This window comes from Epinephelus moara, chromosome 5, assembly GCF_006386435.1.
Source record: "Epinephelus moara isolate mb chromosome 5, YSFRI_EMoa_1.0, whole genome shotgun sequence".
Classification (NCBI taxonomy): domain Eukaryota; kingdom Metazoa; phylum Chordata; class Actinopteri; order Perciformes; family Serranidae; genus Epinephelus; species Epinephelus moara.
In genome coordinates, this window is record NC_065510.1 from 29376197 (window position 1) to 29385145 (window position 8949).

Consider the following 8949-nt stretch of genomic DNA (forward strand, 5'->3'; position numbering starts at 1 on the left):
TGCAGTAAACAAGAAAACAAGGTCAAAGTATTCATTGTATATTGATATTCCCAAGTAATGATTCAAACTTGCTTATAATTTACAGCAAATTAACAAATTGATGATATAATTAGAAATGCTTATTACTTTATTGTCGTCAAACTCCCTAACCAGAGATTCATAGATACTCTTTATTAAGTAGGCTACCATTGTTCACAGTATTGAATTTGCTATATTGCCTTACGATATGTGAAAGTGGCATTCATAAGCTTGGTAATGTTAACTATTTCAGTACTTCCTTCTGTGAACTGTTTTGTCTTGTTTTTAAGACCCCACACTTAACTGTTATTTAAGTTTCATTGAAATAAAATTTAAACCTCATTTGTCTTCTTGGTTTGTATATAATTCCATTGTTATTCCTTTACATGCATGCAATTCATAGAAACAAAAAACCAAAGGGTCATAATTTTATGTTAATAAAGTTCCACCACAATGTGTCACCTTTCTGCAAGTAAAGTAGGCTGTGCTGCAAAATAATAAGTTATAGTTGTGTAAAGCATTTCACAGTAAGATGCAATGTTACTTTCAGCAACAAAAAAATGTGTGGAGTGGATGAGATCATATATGCTCAGCTTTGTTTTTATTGTCTTGTGCAACTAAAGCCACTTCAATAATGAAATTGCAGTAGCATTTAATGGGTCTGTAGCTGTGAGTGTTTGGGATAGAAAAGGTCTTACCTCATCCATGCTTTCTGAGTCACCTTCTGTGATCTCTCCAGGTCTGTAAAAAATATGATCTGTAAATGCACTGGTGCCATCATTACAGTGACGTCAACTTAACCTACAAAAGTACTGTGATTCATGACTGGCAGAATGGATTTAGAGATTTAGCATGTACACCTAAACACAATGTCCTTTACCTTTTGTCATCCTTAGAAGATGGGCTCTTCAGAAGCACAGATTCAGCTTGGTATCGGGACATGCTGTGACTTTTTTGCAGCCACTGAATCAAAACCTACCAAAGAAATTATGAGAAAAACTGTCAACTTAAAAGATATTGAATTTAGCCATGTATACATATGTTTCTTCCTTATAGATTTAAGCACTATAATTTTGATTCCAACAGCTAGAGATTAATTATATTAGAATTTAATGGTACCATAGAGTAATAGATATATCTCTATATCTATATCCAAAGTCTTTTGACATTTGCAGCTCTTAAGACACAGATACCATTACTCAGAATTTCATGCTGTGAATTGTATTCTTGTACTAATAAGTAAGTTGTTACATATTCTCTTTATCTCACCTCAGGCAAAATTACGTCCGTGAGGAAGAGCTGCTTCTCAGCAACGGTGCCGGTTACTGACAGGACTTTTTCTAGTCTCTGGATAATGTCTTCTGTCTGGGGGAGTAATAGACATGGGAAAAAAAACAAAACAGGAATAACAACTTATTGTGTAGGTCTTACATCGCTCTTTTCCAGTGTGTGGCCTTGTCATGTTTGGAGAATTTTTAATGTACTTGTGTGTATCTAATATACTAATTAGCACTTTCATGCACAACATGGATCAAAATTACCTGTATTCATGTAATGTCATACATGCCTGAATGTTCCTTTTCTTTAGGCTATATTTGAAATGAATGCATTCTAACTATATAACTATGTTACTATAGGCTATACATCTTTTCACTTTCCAAAAATCTTTATTTTTCATTACTTTATTTATTAAAAGGCTAAATTTACTTTTTTTTAATATTGTTTTTTTGGGCATTTTATGCCTTTATTGATAGTCCTCATTTTAGAGAGAGAGACAGGAGATGGAGGCAGAGAGAGGGGGAGAGACACGAAGCAAAGGGCCTTCCGATGCGGGAATCGAACCGGGGCCGCTGCAGTGAGGACTGTAGCCCCTACATATGGGGCGCCTGCTTATCCCACTGCGCCATCTCTTTGACATATAAGTATGAAAAAATGACCCATGTATTTAGAGCTATTTCAAACAATAAACAAGAGATTCAAAGTGTTTATTGTCATGTACAGCAAGAAAAAACAAGTTTCTCTGTGCAACGAAATTTTTTCTTTGCTGTCCACACTGATGCCGAGTTGTACAATAGTATAAAATTACAGTATGAAAAAACAGAAATTACAATAAATAAAGAATACAAATCTTATATATCTGGTATATACAAAAGTGAAGTGTCTGATGTTAGCAATGCAATGTGCAAATTACAATGTGCAAATCAAATGCGCAGATTATTATGTGCAAAATGTAGTCTACAGTGATGAGAGAGTCCGTGGGTGTGACTCCTGTCATCTGTTCAGGAGTCTGATGGCAAAGGGGATGAAAGAGTTTTTCAGCTTTGATGTTCTGCATTTCACACTTCTGTAGGCTAGGCTTCACTCACAACAGTCCGTGTTGTGGGTGGGTGGGGTTGTAGTCTTGAAGCAGGTGGGAACAGTGCTCTGGCTTGACCTCCTGGTGTTCTATCTGGGTCTGAAAAATAGTTGGAAATTAAAAACATCAAGGGCATAGCTTAGTGTAGGTAAAACAGTGGCAGTTGCCATGGCAACTCACTGGCAGCTGTGGGAACACCTGAAGATGTAACCGGCAAGTGCCGAAGTACCGTCAGTTGCCCTCGGGAGCTGCCTCGACAGCGCCTCGGAGGCTAGTGAGGCAGTTCGTTATCGCAATTTGTAGTTTAAAACAGGTGGAATGATGAGGATCTAGCTTTGTATAATATACAAACTAATATACATTGACCGCTGACAAAGGCAACTTCGTTTATAAACACATGCAAACAACCTGCCATTCCGTGGCAGTAAGTAAAAACAGAGGTAGTGCTGCAGCAGCTGCCGAAATACCGTCTGCTGCCGCGGTGGTGGCAGCTGGCGAGGCAGCTCATCCGGCAGCTGGCAGCGCGACTAGCTGCCGCGGCCACAAAATGCGCTAGCCCTTGCTGCTAATTAATCTCTTTTTTAATCTCTAAAAATTGCTGAGAAAAGCCCTCAACTTGAGGTATTTTCATTTAAATTCATTACACTATTGTGGCAGATCAAAAGATTGATATATAGCCTAACAAAAAAAAGTGGCTTTATAAAGTCATTTATTTGTTTTTAACAGACTTGAAGAGATGCAGTCCTAGCCATTTACATTCCACTGTATTTTAGACTAGTCCCAAGTGCTGCCTGCAACCTTCAGTTTCGACCACCAAGGGGCAAAATATTGCTGTAATTAGGGCTGTTGTTGAACACTGAACTTGTTTTCCTGAGAATGCTTCAGACTATAAAAAATAAAATAAAACATCAGGTCCATATAAAGTGCTGTAAGTTAACACATTAAAAAACAGTAAGAACACTTTTCTGAGCAATACAAGTATTGAACACTGAACTTGTTGCTTTTCCTCTGCTTCAGATAATATAAAATAAATAAAACAGACCCATCAATCACAGTGCTGTAAGTTAGCACACCAAAAATGACATTGTTCACCATCGCAAAATAAAGTGCTGAAATAACATCAAGCAATCACTTCTAGTAGGCTACAGAGGACATAGCAGCTACGCTGACCTCATGCCTCTTATTTCTTCTTCTTCAGCCAGTCACTGAGACAGACCAGCTTGGTCACATTTTCTGGGAGCAAGGCTGCCCTTTTCTTTTGCACTATGTGGCCTGCGAGGCTAAACAGTCTCTCACAAGGTACGGAGGTTGCTGGGGAGGCCAAATATTTGCGTGCTAGGGCTGACAGCTTTTCATAGGCTCCTGAGTGAGCATACCACCACTGCAGGGGACAGTCATCAATACTGATGCTGGGCTCTGCTCTGTAGCGCTGCAGTTCTCCAGACTCCACTCCATCTTCTTCTGAGTCAGAGTCGGACCCCAGCAGGAGAGCACTCCTCCTCTTCTGAGCTGGTTCATCATCCTCTGTGGAGGGCTGGAGAGTAGCTGCTCTTCTGGGCTCTGCTGCTTGGAGCATGTTCTCCAGACTGGTCCACATCTGAATGAATGAATGAAGGGATGGGTGGGTGGATGAATGAATGGATAGATGGACGGGTGGATGAATGAATGATTGTCATTACTACTAAGTGCAGTAGGCCTAAATTGGACTCATTAGTCCAGCTTATCCTTATAGTCTTTACCTGTTCTCTCTTTTCTCTTCAAAGACATTTCAAATCCTTGAAACGAGGATCCAGTGCTGTGGCCACCTTGAACCATGTCTTGTTGGCATCAGCTCGGTGTGCTGCCATGTCCCTCTGGAAGGCATTCTTGAACTTCACCACATAGGCTGGATCATCATCAGTGATGTCCATGACAGGGTCCAGATGGCGAAAAGCAGGCAGCACTATGGAGCAGGAGACGTAGGCCTCACCACCCAGCAGCTCAGTCACATACCTGCAGAGGTGGATAAGTTTGCAAAATAAATTTAGCTGGATATTTAAATAAAGTGTAACTGATTTCCAATTTAATTGTCCTTAAAAGTAACTACCTAATGTTCATTCATTTTTAGATTGCACATGTGACAGTAGTTCATTTCATTAAAATGGACAGGTGTTTATTCGGGCTTACCTGCATGGTTCAAGCAGGACCTCCAGCCTCTGCAGTTTCCCCCACTCAGCTTCGGTTGGCATGACCAATCTGTGGTTGTTCTGTTGGTCCAACGTAACCTGGACAGCATTTCGGTTGTGTATGAGGCGTGAGACCATTGCGATTGTCAAATTCCACCTCGTTGGTACATCTTGTATAAGTTGCTCGCTCTAGCTACTTGTTGCTGGTTAAGCTCTGTGGTGCTTGCAGGACTTTGTTTGAAATGGCCAACATTCTTGCCGCACTTTGCTAGTACACCGACAAACCCACTGCCATCGAGGCAGACCGTGATGGTCCTCTGGAGAATGTGAGCATTGCAGGCGATGTGCTTGTATGGAAGGGCTCTCATAGCAGCCAGCATGTTTGCTGCGCTGTCGGTACCGATGGTGAATATGTTGTTTTCAATTCCTCAGTCATCTGCCACCTTGAGGAACTGTTCGGCGCATTTATCAGCAAAGTGCCTGGTTTCTGTTTTCATGACGGTCAGTGCAAATGAGTTGAGGTTCCACTCACCATCAATAAAGTGTCCGGTCACCCCCAAATAGCTGTGGTTGCCAGCTGAGGTCCAGTGATCTCCGGTTATAGCAACACAGTTGGGCGAATCCTCCACCAAAATCTCAAGTTTGTTTTTCTTTTCGCCGTCGTACATCTTGCTGATTTTGGCCGTCACTGTCCTGTACGGTGGCTTGTATGATGGGTCATTGGACGCAGTTTGCAACACCTCTGTTAACCCCTCGTCTTCCACTATGTTTATCGGCCTGCAGTTCATCGCTATCCACTTAGCAAGGACGTTCGTCAGCCTGTCGGTCGCAGACTTGCTCATACGCGGGTGTTCTCCTGGATTGTAGTTTGGCAAAGAGCTTTGCTATGGCTCGCTAAATTGCTAACGTCTTCGCCTCTAACGTTAGTTGTGNCCTGCAGTTCATCGCTATCCACTTAGCAAGGACGTTCGTCAGCCTGTCGGTCGCAGACTTGCTCATTTGGCAAAGAGCTTTGCTATGGCTCGCTAAATTGCTAACGTCTTCGCCTCTAACGTTAGTTGTGGCTGCACTCACAACTGGGTGCTTTGCGTTGATGTGGTAGGCTAAACTTGAACTGCTTCGGTGGTAAGCAAACTCCTTTTTACAAAGAAGACATATCACTCTACCTTTATCAATGGTGCCGTCGGGGCGTTTTTGAAATGTAAATTTCCCATTCATTGGACCAACAACTCTCACATGCTCCTCCATTTTCACGTCTCCTCTCTGCTACTCACCGCTCCTCACCTTGCCCTCCCAACTACAATGGGAGCCTCTCAGTTTATGCTAAACAAGCCGAGACACAATGACAGTCAATCAATGTCCACTTCAGGGTGTGACTGACCATTGTTTTGCACCCCCAACAACTCAAGCACAAGAAGCCCAACGCCTACAAACGGATTTTATAAAAAAGCAACTCGCACACAGACACAGTAAAGTTAGAGATTAAAAATTAGATTAACTCGATTAAAAAAACAAAACGCGCTAAATATGACTGTAATTAATTAATCGCAATTAACGCGATAATTTGACACCCCTAGCTTTAATATGCGGCGATGTGTGACAATGTTTGTTTACCATCTTTTTTTTCTATTTTCTTTTTTTTTTTAAAATCTTTATTTCGAACATAAATAAAATAGAATAAAATGTAGGTGATCAATAAGGTAATCAGTCATACAAAATAAAATAAAATAAAACAATAGTAACAGAGGTAAATATTTAGCGTTCGAAAAGGAGTAGGTAGAAGTTATTCACTAATCTTGACCTACCCCTTATTTCAAGTAATGTTGCTACAACTAAATATAGATTCACAGATGCATATTAGCATGCATACATACATAATCAAAGAAATACAATCACAAATGCGAGCTGGAATACTTCTGGTTCTGATTATATGTAAGTGATATGAGAGAACCTAGTTGTAGTGTGGATTGGATACCCATGGAAGGATGATACTTCCTATGCCAGCTGTGCTTCATATTCATGCAATCTACTGTTTTTGAACAATCTTTTAAATTTGTTTAAAGTGCTTCTGTTTTTCATTTCATCTGTACATTCATTCCATATTTTGACTCCTTTGACTGTGATGCTGTGATATTTGGAATTGGTTCTTGCCAAGGGTTTATTGAACATGTCCAATCCTCTCAAGTTGTGGTGTTTGTCTCTTGCTTGGAACAAATTCTGAATATTTTGTGGCAATGACTGATTTTTATCTTTATACATAATCTGTGCAGTTTTGAGGTCAACTAAATCCTTAAATTTGGGTGTTATTAGTTTGATAAAGAGTGGGTTTGACAGTTCACTGTAGGTGGTCTTGTTTACTATTCTTATCGCTCTTTTTTGTAGTGTAAATATCGGTTTGGTGTTGGCACTGTACGCGTTCATCCACACAGTTAGTTATGTATAGAAGTATAAATGAGCAGTACAGAAGGTATAATGACTTTTGACACATGAGATCTTTAACTTTATAAAGGATTGCAACTGATTTTAATACTTTGTTTTTAATATAATTAATGTGTGGTTTCCAACATAGTTTATTATCAATTATTCCTCCAAGAAATTTTATTAGAGAAAGAAAGTTCAGTGTTAGTTTATTGTAATCAAACCAACTCTTTAGTTTTTTAAATCATTTTCCACATCATCCAGAAGCTGTTCCAAGTTGTTGCCACAGCACAATAAGTTGGTGTCATCTGCAAATAATACTGTTTTCATTATTTGGAGATTACACATATTTCATTGATGTATAATATAAATCGCAGTGGTCCCAGAACAGATCCCTGTGGAACCCCACATGTGACATCCTTCAGATTAGAGTTGGCGTTATAAATATGAACATACTGACTTCTATTTTTCAGGTAACTACTTACCCATGTTAAAGCAACCCCTCTAATTCCATATTTAAATAACTTTTTTAATAATAAGTTGTGATCAACAGTGTCAAAAGCTTTTTCCGGTCAAGAAATACACCTACTGCATATCCTTTATTTTCAATTGCTGTTGTTATTGTTATTGTTTTGTCATTTTCTCCCTCAGTTTGTCTCTCCCTTCCTGTGTGCCAATTATGTTTACATAGAGTTTGAATCTGATGTTTGAAAACCACCGGGCAAGTGGGGAAAGAAAAAAAATCTTCATGAGTCCTTGAAAAGTCATGAAAAAGTTTGGAAATATTGTCCATGAAAATGTGAGCGGAACCTGTAATTAAAAGTATGACTGATTTTGCAGTGAGCACAGTAATAAACTGATCCCAGAAGATTTGTCCTGTTACTGTGATCTTTTGTCAGGGTGTCTACGGGTCCTTTGAAATGATTTAAAGTTTTCTTAATATAAGGCCTTAAAAAGTTTAAAATTGTCTTAAATTCAGATTCAATGGGTCTTAGATATCTTTGGTCACATTACTGTGAAAATGTCTCCAGCCTGACAGACCCAATGACAGTTTACAATCATTGTACAGACCGAAGAAAGATATTTTTTTTTCCTTGCTGTATTTCTCCGAATATTGCAATAATAAATTGCATGTATGACAGCCATGAGATGGTTTTAAATTCCATATAAGGTGGGATTAAAAATGTCTTAAAAAGTCTGAAATTTACCTTGGTTATAACTGCAGACACCGTGTTCTTTGGTGCATATGAGCAACTTGTCAACAGTGACACCAGAATGTGGGAAAAACTGTTTTTACCTTGTGCCTGTTACATCTGTGATCTGTGCCTGTAGACTGAATGAGGAAAAATGCAATGTTACTGCAGGTGTAGATGCATGCAGAAGCCACCGCGATCAGAATGCAGGTTGGCCAGAGCTCAGTTTGGCCAGACCACATTCAGAGGAGGTACACTACAGCAGCTGACTTCAGAAAATGAACCCTTTAATGATTTTAGTAAAGTTAAAAAAAAAACGATATCTTTGTTAGCACGGGATTTCTTTAGTCCCACTGACGATCAGAGTAACATTTCAAACATCACACACAATCCACACAGGTGAGAAGCCATTTATTTGCACAACATGTGAGAATGCTTTGAGATGTAAAAGTAGCCTGACGACCAGGGGCGGAAATCCCGGGGGGGACAGGGGGGACATGACTCCCCCTTCAGTAAAGCTGTACCCCCCCCCCCTAGAATAATTTGAGACACAATTAATAATTTTTAAACAATGCAGTAGTATTGAAAGCACAATGTAAGCGGTGCTCATTATAATCGCGCAATAATGTGCTATTTAAATCTTAAAAGATTTAGTTCTCCCCCTCCCATTCCTAGTAGTGGTATATCCCACACTCTTTCCAACGGGCGGGGCTACTTGGCAGCTGAGCTGCGTGTGGCTGGAGCCGCTGCCCACATCGCACATCACAGGGTAAGATGTTCACTCACACAGACACAGTTT

The 8949-nt window shown here is 39.8% G+C and overlaps 1 protein-coding gene and 1 long non-coding RNA gene across 2 annotated transcripts in view; both read left to right on the top strand.

Moving 5' to 3' along the window:
- The window catches only part of LOC126390507 (uncharacterized), a 12140-nt gene extending 4315 nt beyond the window's left edge, over window positions 1-7825 (top strand). The window contains exon 2 of the long non-coding RNA XR_007569972.1: window positions 7431-7825. This is a non-coding gene — a long non-coding RNA (uncharacterized LOC126390507). The remainder of the gene's footprint in view (window positions 1-7430) is intronic.
- Window positions 1-8949, top strand: part of LOC126390820 (zinc finger protein ZFP2-like) — a 23292-nt gene that overhangs the window by 8156 nt on the left and 6187 nt on the right. The gene's annotated exons all lie outside the window — the stretch shown is intronic.